Raw genomic sequence first — 15,641 nt, forward strand, 5'->3', positions numbered from 1 at the left:
GCTCCACACGGGATCAACCAAGATGAGGTTCCTGACACCCGCCAGGCCTGGCCAGCTGCAGGCCCTGTCAGTGCCCCCTGCCTGCCACCCCTCGCCTGCCCGCCCACCTGCCGGCCGTGCACGGGCCCTGGCGCATGCCAGGAAAGAGCAGTGTGTCCAGGAATAACGGATAACACCATTAAGGGCCAGAATGGCTCCATCCTTCCAGGGGAGAGAAATGAGGCTGTCAGGCAAGGGGCCCGGCCACGGGCTGTGATGAACGCGACCGGGCGGCCCACACGCTGCGGCAGAAGGTGCCAGGAGATGATTGCTTACAAAATGTACCAATTACCACCGCGCCTGCCCGCCCGCCCCCGCCGCCGGGCAAATAAACACATCAGCTGCCAGCCTGCACCAGCCCAGGCTTGGCGAGGGCCCAGGGCCCGGCAGCGGGGGTGGGAGGGGCTAGAAAAGCCACCTCCGAGGTTGCAGGACGCCCGTCCTGTGCCCGTGGGTCCTGAGCAGCAGGTGGACAGTCAGCAGGTATGGGAGAGTCAATGTTTAACCAGCGATGCGCAGGGGGAAAGGCCAGAGGCAGCTGCAGGGACCCTCACCCCAAAGAACTCATTGAAAAGCTACCCCAGCTGAGGCTGGGAGATGGCGCACAGGACTGGTGCTTCAGGGCCAGCCAGGGCTCCCTCCTGGCTCTCCATGGCCGCCGCTCTGTCCCACACAGAGGTGCGTGTACATGCGCGTTTGTGCCAGTGTCCACGAGTTTGCATGTGTGTATCTGTGTGTGTGTGCTGTACGTCCATGTGTATGTGTGGGTCTGGGTGTGCACGTGTGTGCGTGTGTGTGTGTGTGTGTGTGTGTACAAGTGCATTTTCTACACCACTAGTTCAGACCAGAGTGAGTGGTGGGTGAAGGAAGGTGCTGGTAAAATCAGGGGCTTCCTTGAGGGCAGGGCTGGGCCCGCATCTGATCATTCCTGGAGGCAGGTGACCGGGACCAGAGAGGAGGCTGAGAGGCTCGTCAGAGGAAGGCCCAGGCAGAGTCGCCAACTGTGGCTCCTGTGGGCGGAGCCGGGGCAGGGAGGGGGTGTGGCTTGGCTCAGTCTAAGGAGATACCTGCTCACTCTCCAGCAACATGTTTGTAAGGTGGTGAGACTCTTGGCCCTGGAAGTATGCAAGCAGGTTACCGTCTCCTCTCAGGGGCCCTGGGATTTAGGCCATAGAATTGCTCCTCCCTGGTGGGGGATGGACCAGAGCAGTGGAGGAAGCAGACTGAGGAGAGAACTGGACCCCAGAATCATACACGCAGACACACGCACGCACATCTTCCCCACCCTTCAAAGCCCCAGCGACAACCCCAGTTACTTCATTGTTTTCCAACATTGGTACAGGTTCTAGCCGATGTGAAATCCTGCAGGGACAGAGAACTCACTCCCTTTGATGGAGCGCAGTTCATAAAGACCCCAGAATCTTTTACACATTTAGAGGACACTGCTGAGTGCAAGCAGTAACCCCCGCCCCATCTGACAGGAAGGGAAACCAAGGCCAGAGCAATAATACAACACACGAGCAATAATACAGCAACAAGGGCAGGGTGCCTCACCGTGGCCACAGGCTACCTCAGGGGCCCGAGGCTCTGCGTGGCCCAGGCTGGCACAGCCACACGTGGGCAGGCGGAGCCAGAGCCCCAGGCTCCCCAGGGCAGTGTGATCACATCCGGTGGAAGGGCTCTATCTCCCTACAGCAGCTTGCGGTTCCCCTGGCAACGCCAGCTCCTGCAGCCCCTCCTCCAGGCCCCCAGCACAGGCACCGACACTGTTCAAAAGGTAGACCTGAGTTTACCAGAAGGGGAGGCAAGATGCCCGTGGTCCCGCACAGGGGACATTTATCTTGTTTGCCTATTCTTGGAACATCAACAATAAATGCCATGTTGAACGATGAATTAAAATATTCCCAGAAATAACGGCAGAGCAGCACTCCTCAGATGCATGGGTCCCACAGGGTGGGGGGTAGGTAGGCAGGGGGAGGTCTCACCCCAAGCTGGAAGGGTGCTAGCTGCCATAGAGCGACGATTCTGTGTGAAGACTGTAACGTCCTCATATATGTTGAATCATTGCAATAACCCAGTGGCATCTACCCTTTTCAATCATCATTTTTCAGAGGAGGCATCTGGGCCTCACGCAGACACATAAAGTGACACACCCAGGCCAGGCCACAGGCCGGGATTAATCAGGGCAGGGTTTGAAGCAGCCCCTTCCCCACAGAGAGTGTCATGTCAGTACCACAAGAGTTACCCAAGCGGTGACAGTGATGTGGGGATCACGTGACATTCTCAGTTAGCTACTGCTGCATAACGACGTCCCCAAACCAAGTAGCCTCAAACGATCACCATTTCTTTGTTCACAGTCCTGTGGGCTGGCCACTTGGTCAGAGCTCAGCCAGCATGGTTTGTCTCTGCCCCACATGGTGCCGTCGGGGCGGCGGTGTGTGTGCCATCACCAGGCCTCACTCGCACGGCTGCATCTGACTGGCTGTCCCCAGGGCTAATAGTGGTCCCTGGGCCATGTGTCAGTCATCACTCAACAGGCTAGCCCAAGCTGCCATCATTCACGCGGTGGCAGTTCCTAGGTTCCCAAGAGCTGCAAGGCAGGGCACATCGCAATGCCCAATGTTCAAGCCCTTCTCAAGCGTCTCTTGTGTCCCCTTTGCTACCGTCCCATCGGCCAAAGCAGACCAAAGAGCCAAGGCCACATTCTGGGGGGAGATGAAATTGATTCTGCCTCTTGTTGGGAGGAGCTGCAAGGTCACATTGCAAAGGGGCAGGGGTACGGGGTGGGGGGGATTCTGTGGCCATTTTTGCAGTCTCTCTCCATAGAGAAGGCAGCAACTAACCTCACCCAGGGGACTCTGGGAAGGCTTCCCAGACGTGTGGACATTTGAGCTAGCAGGACCTAAAGGAGGCATTTACTGGCACAGCAGTGTGGGGAGAGAAGCCATGCCAGCCCTTGGTTTCAAACCTCATGCAAAATAAACTCACATGGTACAGGGTTGCTATTCACAGAATCGAATTGTGAGCTGCACAACCTAAGCAACTGTACATGGCAGTCCTGCACATGGTCCCCAAGATTCTGTTGATGGCACAAATATCTGCCCTGTGTGCTAACCCAGTGTCTAGCCCTGAGAGAGAAAGACGACATCTCCTGGTTTCCCCCAGCCCTGGTGCCAAATGGAAGCCTTTGTGGCCGCGTGGTTGTCAGACCGTTTTCCCTGCTGGGTTCTTTGTCCCCTGCTGGGTTTGCTCACATTCTACAAATTGACATTAGCCATCAAGTTCCTACACAGGTGGGCCCAGCTCAGGCACTTAATCTTATCTACGGTTTGAGAGAGATCCCCTCGGAGAGCCGGATGGGTCAGCCACCCAGCCACCTGCATCCCCAGACAATTGGCCACCAACTGCAGAGAACAAGCAGATTTCCCTCAGGGCATCCCAGAGCCAAAAAGGGAGGCTGGGGGTTCTTAGCAAGAGGTTAATGGGTGTTTGTTGAGTGACTGAATGACTGAGACGCCTGGGGGCTGCCACTGAGATCAAGCAACGCCACCTGTGCTCACAACTCAGAATCCTGGAGGCCCAGCCAGGGTCACTCGGCCTCCCTGGGGTGTGGGCAGAAGGGGACAGCCCGGATGGCAGTCCTGCCAGCAGGACATCACTGTCCCCTCTGCCCCCGAAGGAGCTGGCTGAGTCAGGGAAGTGGGTGATCAGCCTGTGTGGGGAAGAGAGCGGAGGGGGGCGCTGGGGGAGGGGAGGCGGCTCGGGAACTGAGCCATCAGCAGCACACAAAGGAGGGCTGGCGTTGGGTTCGGAGTTGGATGTGCTCTCTGCGGCTCGTCCTTGTATTCTGAGTCACGCGTGTGGGGTCACCTTGAGCAGAGGAAACCCACGAAGCCATTCTGTGACTCGCCTCCAGATGTGATGAGGTTAAGTCAGAGCGTGAGTCAGTGGAAAATTGAACATGGCAACCCACTTAGGTCTGGCTCCCTGTGGGGCTTCAGCCGTCCTCCAGGGGGCGGGTGGGAGGGGAACTTTGCAAAGCCAGGAGCTGGGGCTGGAGTCTTCTAGGACCCACAGTAGATGGAAGGGCCAGAGGGATAAGGAGAGGCAGAGAAGCCACTCAGAGACAGGAAGCAGGGCCAGGAGCGGGGACCCCACAGTGGAGCAGGAGGGGGTCAGGGCTACACCCCAGAGGTGGGTAGGGGTGTGCGGCTCTGGGCTGTCCTGGAAGCCCACCTCCTTGAGCTGAGGTGGACAGGGCAGGGCCCAGACTCCAGGGAAGCGAGCCTGCAGGAGGAAAGTGGGCAGGGGCCTGGTGGCAGGGCCACCCAGAACACAGGGGACTGGCCTGGGCTGGGCAGAGGGGCAGGCCCTCCCAGCTGGGCCCAGCGGCCTCTCAGCCTGCAGGGCGCACTCGCCCACTTAGCCCTGCACTCCACAGACTTGCCTGTGCACCTACTACGTGCGTGCTCATCATGTTCAGTGGGCGCAGACCACCCAGCCCCCATGCTCCCCTCCTCACCTGGTGCTCTCCTTCCCTGCACCCACCACTGCTGAGAAATCCTCGCTTCACTCACACACCTGTTTCTCCTGCTTGCTCCAGCATGCCCTCCCAGCTCCTGGGTCAGCGCCCGACACACAGAATTTGATGGGTAAAGATTGGCTTCAGCCCTCGGGCACTGAAAGCCAAGGCTGTGGCATCAGCGGGGAAGGGCCACTTACTGTTCCAGGCTCCCTGCTGGGGGTGACTGGCCAGGCGCTGTGAACCGCAGGACACACAGGGACCTGTTCACCAATGCAGGTGCCAGGACAAAGCCTTGCGACGAAGGGACTTTGGCACCAGGTCTCACAGGCTGGTCTCTGTCCGCAGGGGATGACAGTGCTTTGGGCAGAGGGATGAGCTTGGACGAAACCTGGGCGCGGAAGCTTGGACCATCCCAAGGGGCTGCAGAGGAGAGGGGCGTGGCCTCCTGACAGACTGCTGGGGCGGGGCGGGGCCCACTGAGAAACTGGAGGAGGAGCAAGACCTGGGCTTTGAACCCACGCTAGGGTCTGAGCAGAAGGGCGGAGCCTCGATGGGTGGGGTGAGAAAGCGCCTGGGGTATGGTGCTGTGAAGGGGACCCTGAGAAGGAAGGTGCTTCTCAATGACAGCAGCACAGGGTGCAGGTACCTGAGTTGGCTGCAGAGGGCACAGGCCTGCCACCCAGTGACCCGGGGGCCTCTGGACCCACTATGGAGACCCCACAGATGGCCTGTGCAGGATGCCGCCTTCTCTCCTAAAAGCCCTGGTTCTGGAGATGCAGCTGAGGCCTCAGTGACCAGTGGTCAGCCAGGGACATGCAGAGAAGGAGGCTTTCTGGAGTGAGGTGCACCCAGCCAGAGCCCTGGGGGACGTGCCCCCCCACCAGCAGAGACATATCCCCACCCCACAGGAGCTCAGCTCAGGGCAGATGGAGGCCATAACAGAAATGGCAGTGAAGGCAGTGGAGTCCTCCCTACCTCACCTCCACCCCACCTGCAGGTGTAGCCAACCAGGAAGGCAGGTGAGGCCTGCGCCCCTGCTTCTCTGAGGCAGGGACAGGACTCTCCCTGCCCCAAAGCCCGGAAGCAAGTCCTTTCCTCTCAGAGCCCAGATCCCAGCCGCTGATCAGAGACCCTGCATCCTCGAGGGAGCCCCCTCCCACCCTCCACTGTAAGGTAAGGGCTCAGACCATCTGTACGGGGCCTGACTCAGAGGACCTTTGACTGTCCAGAGCCCAGACCAGCATGGCAGGTACACCTGGGCAGGCAAGGCTGCCACTGGCCTCCCCAGTGGGGTCCTGCCCTGCCTCTCCCACCAGCATCCATGAGGCATCTGCTCTAAGTAAGGACAGCTGGGGGTCCCCAGGCTCTCCGGAAGGAAGGCCACCTCTGCTGACAGTGGGGAGGGGGTGCAGGGAGCGGCCCTGGTGCCCCTCAGGAATCAGGAGCAGAGGAGGAAGCTGGGCCCTGAACCTACTCCTGCAATTCCGGGTCCCCACACCGGCCCTCTCCTTGAAGCCCTGTGGGACTACAGGGTAGATGCTCCCTGGGACCCCACAGTCAGGACTGGGGGGTGCACCCCCAGATAACCCAAAGGGTAGGAGAAGGGAGAGGGGTGTGCTGCCTGCAGTGCATGGGAGAGGCCAGCAGGTTGGGTATGAGGCCCTCGGGGTGTCACATGGAGACACTGGTGGGGTCAGGGCGGGGATATGAGTCCTGACCCCGTGTGGCGTGGAGTTAGGTCCAGGGGTCCAGGGCTGCAGATAGGAGACAGGGCAAGATTCCCAGGCCACCCCCCTGCCCTCCCTCCCTCCGTCCTCTCCTTCCCTCCCTCCTGCTGGGGCAGGAGCAGGAAGCAGTGGGGTAAGCCCACCTCTGGAACCCCCAAATCCTGCCTGCACCCTTCGCATTGTGACCTCATTTAAGCTGCACCAGGGCCTCACTCTTCCATTCTTCAGACAAGGGAAGGGGAGCTCCAACGAGGAAGAGACGCACCCACAGTCACAGAGCTGGCCTCTGACGGCACCATGCTCTGCCTGCGCCCTGAAACTGTTTGCTCCCTCTGGTCTAGCTCCTCAGCACGATCACCTTCTAGGTGAGGGTTTTGTGGCGCGTCAGGCAGGCACCTTCTTGGCTGTCTGTCCATCTCTCACTCACTCAACGAGCGTTCACCGTGAGCCTCATTGGATCCAGCCATCCCCCCCCACCCCGCCACCGCCCCCGCCACCGCCAACTGGAGGCACAGTCAGGCTTGGCCAGGTGGCAGGAGCCTCAAGGAAAACTGTCATCAGGGATTCAGTAGGTGAATGAATAAATAAACTGTGGTCCATCCAGACAACAGAACATTATTCAGCGCTAAAAAGAAATGAGCTGTGAAGCCATGGAAAGACACGGAGGACCCTTAAATGCATGTTACCAAGTAAAAGAAGCCCGTCTGAGACGGCTGCACACTGCGTGCTGGTAACTCTAGGACAGGGGTGTCCAAACTTTTTTCAACGTTTTCACCAAGGGCCATAGGCGGTAAAATACACAAACAGCCGGGCCACTCACTCAAGGTGAAGTACGTATTGCCTCACCTGGTTTATTTAAGTAAACTATAAATATATTTTTGGAACTTGCTGCGGGCCAATGAACAATGGACTGCAGGCCGCAGTTTTGACACCCCTGCTCCAGGACATTCTGCAAAAGGCAACACTATGGAGACAGGAAAAAAGTCATCAGTTGCCAGGGATTGAGGGGATAGGGAGACAGATGAGCACAGGGTTTTTAGGGCAGTGAAACTACCCTGTACGACACCCTAATAATGGAAATACGTCACCATACACGTGTCCAGACCCATAGAATGTACTACACCAAGAGTGAACCCCAAGTCCTAAACTATGGACTTGGGGTGACAGCCACGTGTCAGTGTGGGTCCATCAGTCGTAACAAAGGAACCACTCTGGTGGACATCGGGGGGCTGTGCACGTGAGGGGCAGGGGCCAATGGGGACCCTCTGTACACCCTCCCCTCCAACTGTGTTGTGAGCCTAAAACTGCTCTAAAAATTCAAAGTCTTTCAAAAAACCAAATAAACCATCACGGGTGCCACAACCTGGCCCCCTCCCTCAGTTACACATCCTAGGTCTCTGCAGTGGGGCTTCAGGACACAGCGCCTCAATAAACCAGAGTTATTTTCCGCTTTTCCTCGTAAACGATTAAGTTGTAAGGCGTGAACTCTGAGCCGTCAAACTACCTGACGGCTTTCTGAGCTCCGTGTCGCAGGCTGCAGTGGGGGCAGCACCCCTCCCCAAAGACCCTGATCAGGCCAGGCCCACCCAACGTACTCTCCTCTTTGTCAATCAGCTGTGCCGTGTCACAGTGTCACATAACCGAATCAGGGCATGAAGCTCACCACGTTCACAGCCCCAGCGCAGTGCGCACGTGACATGGTGGCGGGAGGGGCAAACCTGGGGGCCATCTGAGAAGCTTGCTGGCCAAAGGGCCAGACAGACCTGGTCTGCACCTCAGCTCTCCCCAGGCCAAGACGTGGCCTTGCACCTCAGATTCCCCATCTGCCCAGTGGTCCCACTCTAGCGCCCATCTTTCTTTCCAACCTCAGGAGGTCATAGTGAAGGTTCAGGTCATCCACTGTGTCACGCGGGGTCTCTGGTCCTGCTCCCCGCACAAGAACACAGGATATGGCGAAGCCAAAAAGGAACACCCATGGAACCATACATAGGGGTTCATACCACTATAGTCTCGCTGGCGGCTGGGTTGGAGACACAGGAAGCAGGAGCCACACGATGTGGAACCTGCCATCTTCTTCTCTGCCAACCGACCCCACTTGCTAACTGCAATCCGCGCTTGCTAGCTCAGCCACGGCAGTTATATCAGTTGCCAATGGCTAACAGGTTACAGCTGTTGGCCAACTAGTCACAGCTGATGGCCACCTACTACCTGAGCCAGCACCTTTCCATGTGAGGCCAAGAGCCTGGAAACTGCTCTCTGGGGCTCTGTCTCCACACACTGATTCACTCACTCATTTATCTATTCATTCCTGAGTTTACGTGACCACACTAAGTGCCACGCCCTGCGCACTAGACTCACACGCAGACGTCACCTCACCATGGTTCCTCCCCACCCCCTCCCAAGAAGCCCTGCAGGACGCCAGCATGTGGGGGCTGGACGACATCCTGGTCCCTCAGAGAAGGGTTTGGAGGTCAAACAAGCTTGTAACAGTTTGGCTTAAAAACGTTCCATGCACAATGAGATGCCACTTCACACCCACCAGGATGGCTGGAATCAAAAAGACAGATGATAAGTATTGGCGAGGAGGTGGAGAAACTGGAACCCCCACACACTGGAAATGGCGCAGCCACTGTGGAAAAGTCTGGCAGTTCCTCAAAACGTTAAACATAGTATCACCCTGTGACTCAGCAGCTCCACTCCTGGGTAGCACCCAAGGGAAGTGAAAACCTGTGTCCGCACAAATGTCCCCACCAGCAGGACTCATAATCACCAGAGGCGGAAACACCCAAATGTCCGTCAGCCGATGCAGGGACAGACACAATGGGGTTGTCCGTGCAACGGAATAGTATTCGAACGTAAAAACAGAACGACGCCCTGACACCTGCCACGGCATGGATGAACCGCGATAACATACGTCATGCTACGTGAAAGGACCCAGACATGAAAGGTCACATGTTATATGATCCCATTTGTATGAAGTGTCCAGAATAGGCAAATTTGTACAGACAGAAAGCAGCTGTGTGGTTTCCAAGGGGATGGGGGCAGGGAGCGGGGAGTTAACAAGGTGACAGCTGACGAGGGGGGTGGGGTTTCTTTTTGAGGTGATGACAGTGTTCTAAAGTTGTGACGGTCGCACATTTTCTGTGACTATGTGAAAACCATTGAACTGTATGCTGGAATTGATGAATTATATGTGAATTGTATATCAGGAAAACTTTTTAAAGTCTTAAACAGCTTTCTTCAAAGACAACAAAGTGAAGCAGTTTTCTTCGAAGTTAACTGGCTTGAGGGGCTGGTTCTGAAAGACGAGACAAGACGGGAAGGACACACCACGTGCCGCGGGGTCCTCTGAGCGCACGTGGGTGGGTCTCCTTCCTCTGTCTTTTGCCCACGCATGTCATCTCATTGTTCCCCGTTCAACAGGTGAAATAATAGAGTATAATTTTGAAAAGAGGGGAAGAAAAGAATTAAACGTCTTCACCACTTAAGTTTTTTTTTTTTTTCAATTTTATGATGCTAGGAGGCTGAGAATTTTTTTTTCTGCCAGGCTCTGGGTGCAGGAAAGTGAGAACTCCTGGGGGAGCCCTCGCGGGGTGGTGGGGGGTAAAGAGACAGGCCACCAGAGCTGATAACCACTTCTGAAACGGGGCAGGGAGGCAGGAGGCAGCCGGCAGACAGAGCAGCGGGGACTCAAGGAGGAGAGGGAGCACGTTTCCTGGCTGGGCCTCTTCATTTCTCTCCCTTTCATGACTGATTTCCGCCTCAATTCGTGTAATTACTCTGTACTCAGCACCATTTCTTTCCTTCATTCAAGGAGGGGAAACGCACACCAGAATCTCTGTGGGGGAAGTTCTTTCAGACTCTGCACAGCTGTTCTCTGCGTGTCCGGGAGGATGGTCCTTTAAAGTTGTGCCAACTTTCGTCCCCTGAAAGAAACTGGTCCTTTCTCACCCGCCTGGGCTTTGTAGAAGCCCCAGCCTCAGATCACAGGTGCTATTTGACCCCTGACTCACCTGCTGGCAGGCACGGTCAGGTCTCCTCCCCGGTGCAGGAGATAAAGAGGTGGGGGCAGGGGTCCAGGGAGCCATGTGGCGGGTGAGCACCTTTTCACCGTGTGTGCCACCTCCCCAAGTCCTGCACACAGGACGGGTGCACCACCTCCCCATCACACGTGTGAAAACTGAGGCCTGGGAGGCTAAGTGGCTTCTCCAAAGTCTGGTGCCCGGTGCTGGCTAGAACCCTCCACCCCTGCACTTGCCAGGGTAGGGGGCAGGCCGAGAACACAACTCGGAACACTACTGAAGAGTCACCAGGCACCTGGCAGCTTGTGTGAACTTGAGTCTTCAGTTTCCCCCAGTAAAGGGCCCGGCTAAGCGGTGTCCTCAGCCACACCCCGGGAGGGAGGGGTCTGGGCTGCCTGCTGCCAATCACCTCAGCTGCTCCTCCCACTGGGGACCCCAGGCGTGGAACCTCCAGGAAACGACTGAAGACAGTCACTCAAGAGACACAGGCCCCGCCCCCCCCAAAAAAATGTGCTGAATGCCAGCAGTTCACATAGTTTATTAACCTGCCAGGAGCTGTTCGAGATTTTAATGTGGTGTTTAGAGTCTATTTCACTGGGTAACAAAAACACCCAAAGTCAGAAACCGTAAAAAATGATCACATCCGTCGCGCATTCCACATGCAGACAGACGTCTGAGTGACTCCACGAGAATTTTCAACTTTCTCTCCCTCTGTTTGGAACAAGCTCCCAGTTCATCAAAGAAGGCCCCAACCCAGGGTTTCAGGGAGCCAAAGAGGGACCCTGCAAATCTGTGATTAGAATGCAAGGGGAGGATCAAGGTAATTAATTCTTTTTAACTTAAAGAAAACTTTTTCTTTTAGTTTCCCCATCAGTCTCTCCAAAGCCGTATGAATTATATCTGCTTATGTAAATAAAGCTAACGGGTGATGACATTAATTAACAGCGTAAAAGTTGCTCATCCAGCTGAAGATAGCAGGTAGTTGGGGGAGAGGATTAATTTCTATTTTAATTAGGAATTTACATTTTTGGCAGCTTGGTCTCCAGCAGTGAACGATGTCCATGCCCAGTGATGGATTCCAGTTTCTTCCAACCGTGTTAGCTTCTGAAAGGGCACTGGGGGTGCTTCTGCCCCTCAAAGGGGCTCCCCAGCCAGCATGGAGCTGGCTGATTAAAAAGAAAAGTGACAAGACGAGAAACGTCCTCTATGGGCTGGTTCCTCGGTGGGTCTTCCCGCCCACCTTCCCAACCCCAGCAGAGGTGAAGCGATGGGGCAGACTTGGGAGTTGGGGGATCACACGATGCTTGCCCTCCCCCCAGCACCCCCTCCCTCTCCAGAAAGGCATTTGTCTCTAATGAACTAACTGGGGAAGAAGGCCAGGAAGGCGAGGTGAGATGGGCTGGGCTGGCAGCATCTTGGGGCAGGGGTGCCATCCTAAGGTGCACTTGCCAGCCCCACACAGATTAGCAAGTGGGGCTCCAGTGAGTGCCCAGGAAATGTTGGAGCATAATAATAACAGCCAACACCTTGGCTCCCACGTGAGCAAGGCCCTGTTACAAGAACGTTAGATCCATGGCCGCATTGAATCCTCCTAACCACCTGCTAAGATGGGGACTCCCCATTTCACAGATGGGCAAACTGAGGCACAAGGAGGTCAATGAATGCAGCCAGGAAGCAGGGCAAGCAGGCTCAGAGTCTGTGCCATGAAACCCTACGCTAGGAAAATGGAGGGAGGGATGGAGGACAAGAGACCTCATGGTCAGTCCTGTGGGCAGCCTTCAGGAACAGGAGGGTCCCCTGGAGTGAAAGCACGCAGGGAAGGTGTGAATGGAGAGGAGGGTGACAGACAGAGGGGCAGGGCAGTACCACTGGGTGCTGGATCTGTGCTACGGAGTTGGGCTGCCCCCTGTGTGGGGGTCAGGGCTCACGGGATAACTTTCATTCTTGCAGCCTGAGCATGCAAGCTCTTTAGGGCCCTTGGCTGAAGGGCCCATTGACCAAACCTCCTGCATATCATAGATGAGGAAACTGAGGCCCGGCGAGCACCCCTGACATGGCCTAGGGTTCACAGCAAGCCAAGCTAATGTGAGGTGAGAATTCAGCATCTAGCCCAGTAATGGATAGGTGGGTGGGTACTGGGTGGGTGGATAGATGGATGAGTGGTGGATGGATGGATGGATGGATGGATGGATGGATGGTGGATGGATGGATGGATGGTGGATGGATGGATGGATGGATGGATTGATGGTGGATAAATGGATGGATAGATGGTGGGTGGGTGGAGGAGTGAGTCTTTCCACATATACCAACAGCAGCACCTTCTCCCTTGGGTCAGACCAACCAGCCTGGCTCTGACCCTTCCTCTGTGTGACCCAGCAGTCACTTGGCCTCTCCCCCACCTAGGTTTCCTTACTTGAGGGAGGAGACAACATGTGCCTGGCGGGTCCTTGGGAAGCAGCTGACGATGTGTGGTGTCATCTGTCACACAGTAGGTGCCTCATAAGCAACAGCTCCCTCTGCCATCCCCATGTTGGTACCAGTGACACAGAAACCCTCCCCCTCGAGCTTCAAGGCCTCCAGCTCTGAGCCCCTCCCCGTGCCCCCCTGGAGCAGCATATGTTCATCGGTGCCAGGCTGCTATCTTTGCTCAGTATGTGTCCCAGCAGCTCCCGCACTCAGGGACAAGCCAGCCCTGCGCCGTCACAGTCAGGGGGAGGGACAGTTGGACGTCTCGAAATCCCAGAAGACAGAGGCTGGGGGAGTTCTCTGGCTCTTCACTAGCAGGTGGCCATGCTGAGAGGACAGCAAGGGTCCAAGGTGACTCCCAGGGTCAAGGGCAGGGCCAGGCTGGGACACCATGCAGGAGCCCACGTCCTGGGCCAGCTGGCCTCAGCTCCACAGCAACACACCTGACACCTTGGACTGGTGTCCCGAACTGAAGTCTCTTGTCCATCCTCCCAGGTCCCCGACCCCAGGCCCAGAGCTATAGGCTGAGAGTTGAGCCCAGGGCCTGGTGAAAACACTCCTGGGGAGCCCCCCACATGCCCCTGAGCTTACTTGATACCTTGCAGGATGGGGCAGGAGGGTGAGTGTGTGGGGTCATTGGCAGGTGAGCTTTGGGTGTTCCTGGGCCCCTGGATGAAATCAGCACCATGCTAACCAGTGAGTCCCAGGCCAGCCCCGTGGCCCTGCTCCGTATTCCCCCGCTCCTCTCTGGCACAAGACGAGCAGGAGCCCCCGAGTGCCTGCTGCAAACCCGTCTACGGGGCAGAGACGACCAGCCCATCCAGACCCACCCGGAAGCTGTCTCCTCTCCCAGCCTCTCACCCCTGCTTCTTCAGCTCCAGTCTTTCCTCTGTCCATCTGACGCAGCCTCCCCAGTCAGTGCGTGTGGCAACCAGAAGGCAGTTCCCATGACAACAGCCAGGGAGCCAGATGGGGGAGTCACCCAAGAACTCCGCTCCACAGAGACCTGAGCTGCAGACCGGGGTGGGCCTGTCGGCATGGGAAGACCCCATGGGTCTGAGGAAAGCTGGCAGGAAGGGGCTCCAGGCAGCCCGAAGGAGTGGACCGGCCAGCCCTGGTCATCATGCAGGCTTGGCCGCAATCCTTGTTGACCATGGGACGCTGGACAGGTCAGCTTCCTTCTCTGACTCTCCGTTTCCCCCTCTTGAAAGCAGACATATTGCGACCTATTTCATAAGGTTTGCGGGAAAGTTATCATTCCCAGAGATAACTGGGGCCATTTTCAGAGCCTCTGCAAATGCTGGGCACTTTGCAAACACTCTCTGGCCTTCAAAGAAGACCTTTGAGGAAGGAATAACTATCCTATGCTCCAGATGACAGACAAGGCCTCAGGGAAGTGAAGGACCAACCAGCCACCAGCCTGCGGGGCAGAGCTGTGTCTCAGCACAGGTCCCTCGGAGGCTGTGACCTTGTCCCCAGCTCCGTCTTATTCCCAGCTCGCCTGTCCTCTGTGGTCCCTGCACACAAACCCAGGAGGCCCACAGAGGGTCTCAGAGCCATGCTGACGTCCAGACTGCTGAGGCCATGCTCAGGAATGATGAGCAGGGCCGCAGTTCTCACGTCAGAAAAGCAGCTCGTTGGGTTTGTAACTCACAACAATGGCCCACGTGCTTTTCCTCAAGACACCCATCGTCGTGTACCTCCCACCTCCTCACGCAGAATCCTACACAGACGTGCACTCCAGGCCAAGAGTCGGGAAAGCATTTCCCTGCGTCGCCAAGGCATTCTGCATGACAAGTGTGTGGCACTGAAGCGCTGGTGACAGCCCACAGAGCTTGGTGCCACCACTTTGATCTGTGCTCAAACTTCACCCGTCACTGCTTCTGCCCTCTCTGTGCATGTCAACACAAAAGAAGCAGACAACATCTGAACGTTTTTGTGAAGACGGTTTTGGCCTTCTGGGTCCCCTGAAAGCATCCTGGAGAGCCCGCTTGGGGTTCCACAGACCACACTTTGAGAACTGATGAATTAAGGTACCAGCTGCAGGAGGGCAGGGGTCTCTGCGTTTTGATCTCCTCCTAGAACGGTGCCTGGCATCTAGAAGCGATTTGCTGGGTGAATTACTAACCCACTTTACACAGAGATTTGCTGGTGTGTGGGGCAGGTGGGAGTGGCTTTGGACATTTAAACCCTGGCGGTGGCCACCGGGCCCATCCTCCAAGGACCAGGTGCCTCCGGTGGCTCGTTCCTCGCTGCATAGCTCCATCCCAAGGCTGCCTCGTCTGGCCTCCCAGGAGCCACTCCTCTGCCCCATGTGCCAGCTTGGTGATAGCAGCCGTGCCGATGGGTGCGTTTCACCTCCCAGAGCCGCAGGTTGTCATTTGTGAAAGGGAGAGAGTCGATAATACCTGCCTGAGGTGGTTGGAGGGAGCAGAAGTATACACATGCAGGGGCCAGCCAAAACAGGCACTGGAGACTGCAAAGTCCTGGAGGGACTTCCGAGTCCGTGCCGGGAAGCGGGCGCAAACGGGCCGAATGTGGGAAGGGGAAGACACTTGGGGGACCAGAAGGTTGGGGGTCCTGTCGCAGCCATCAGCAAAGCAGGGCATCCCAGTACCGCCTTCCCATATGATTACTCCAGGACCCACAGAGCTCCCTGTGTGCTCAGACCCACCACGTTTGCTTCCCATTGAGGCACCCGCGAAGGGAACTGAGGTCATCAGTGCACGTCTAAGGGCTTCGTCTCTGAACATGACCAAGGCTTAGTCCGTAGCTGGGATCGGGGCTGAGACCGTGACCAGGGACAGGTCTAAGTTTGTAAGGCTCCGGGAGTGTCCGGGATCAGGGCTCAGTCTCTGACCA

This window comes from Rhinolophus sinicus, linkage group LG12 (genome assembly GCF_036562045.2).
Source record: "Rhinolophus sinicus isolate RSC01 linkage group LG12, ASM3656204v1, whole genome shotgun sequence".
NCBI lineage: Eukaryota > Metazoa > Chordata > Mammalia > Chiroptera > Rhinolophidae > Rhinolophus > Rhinolophus sinicus.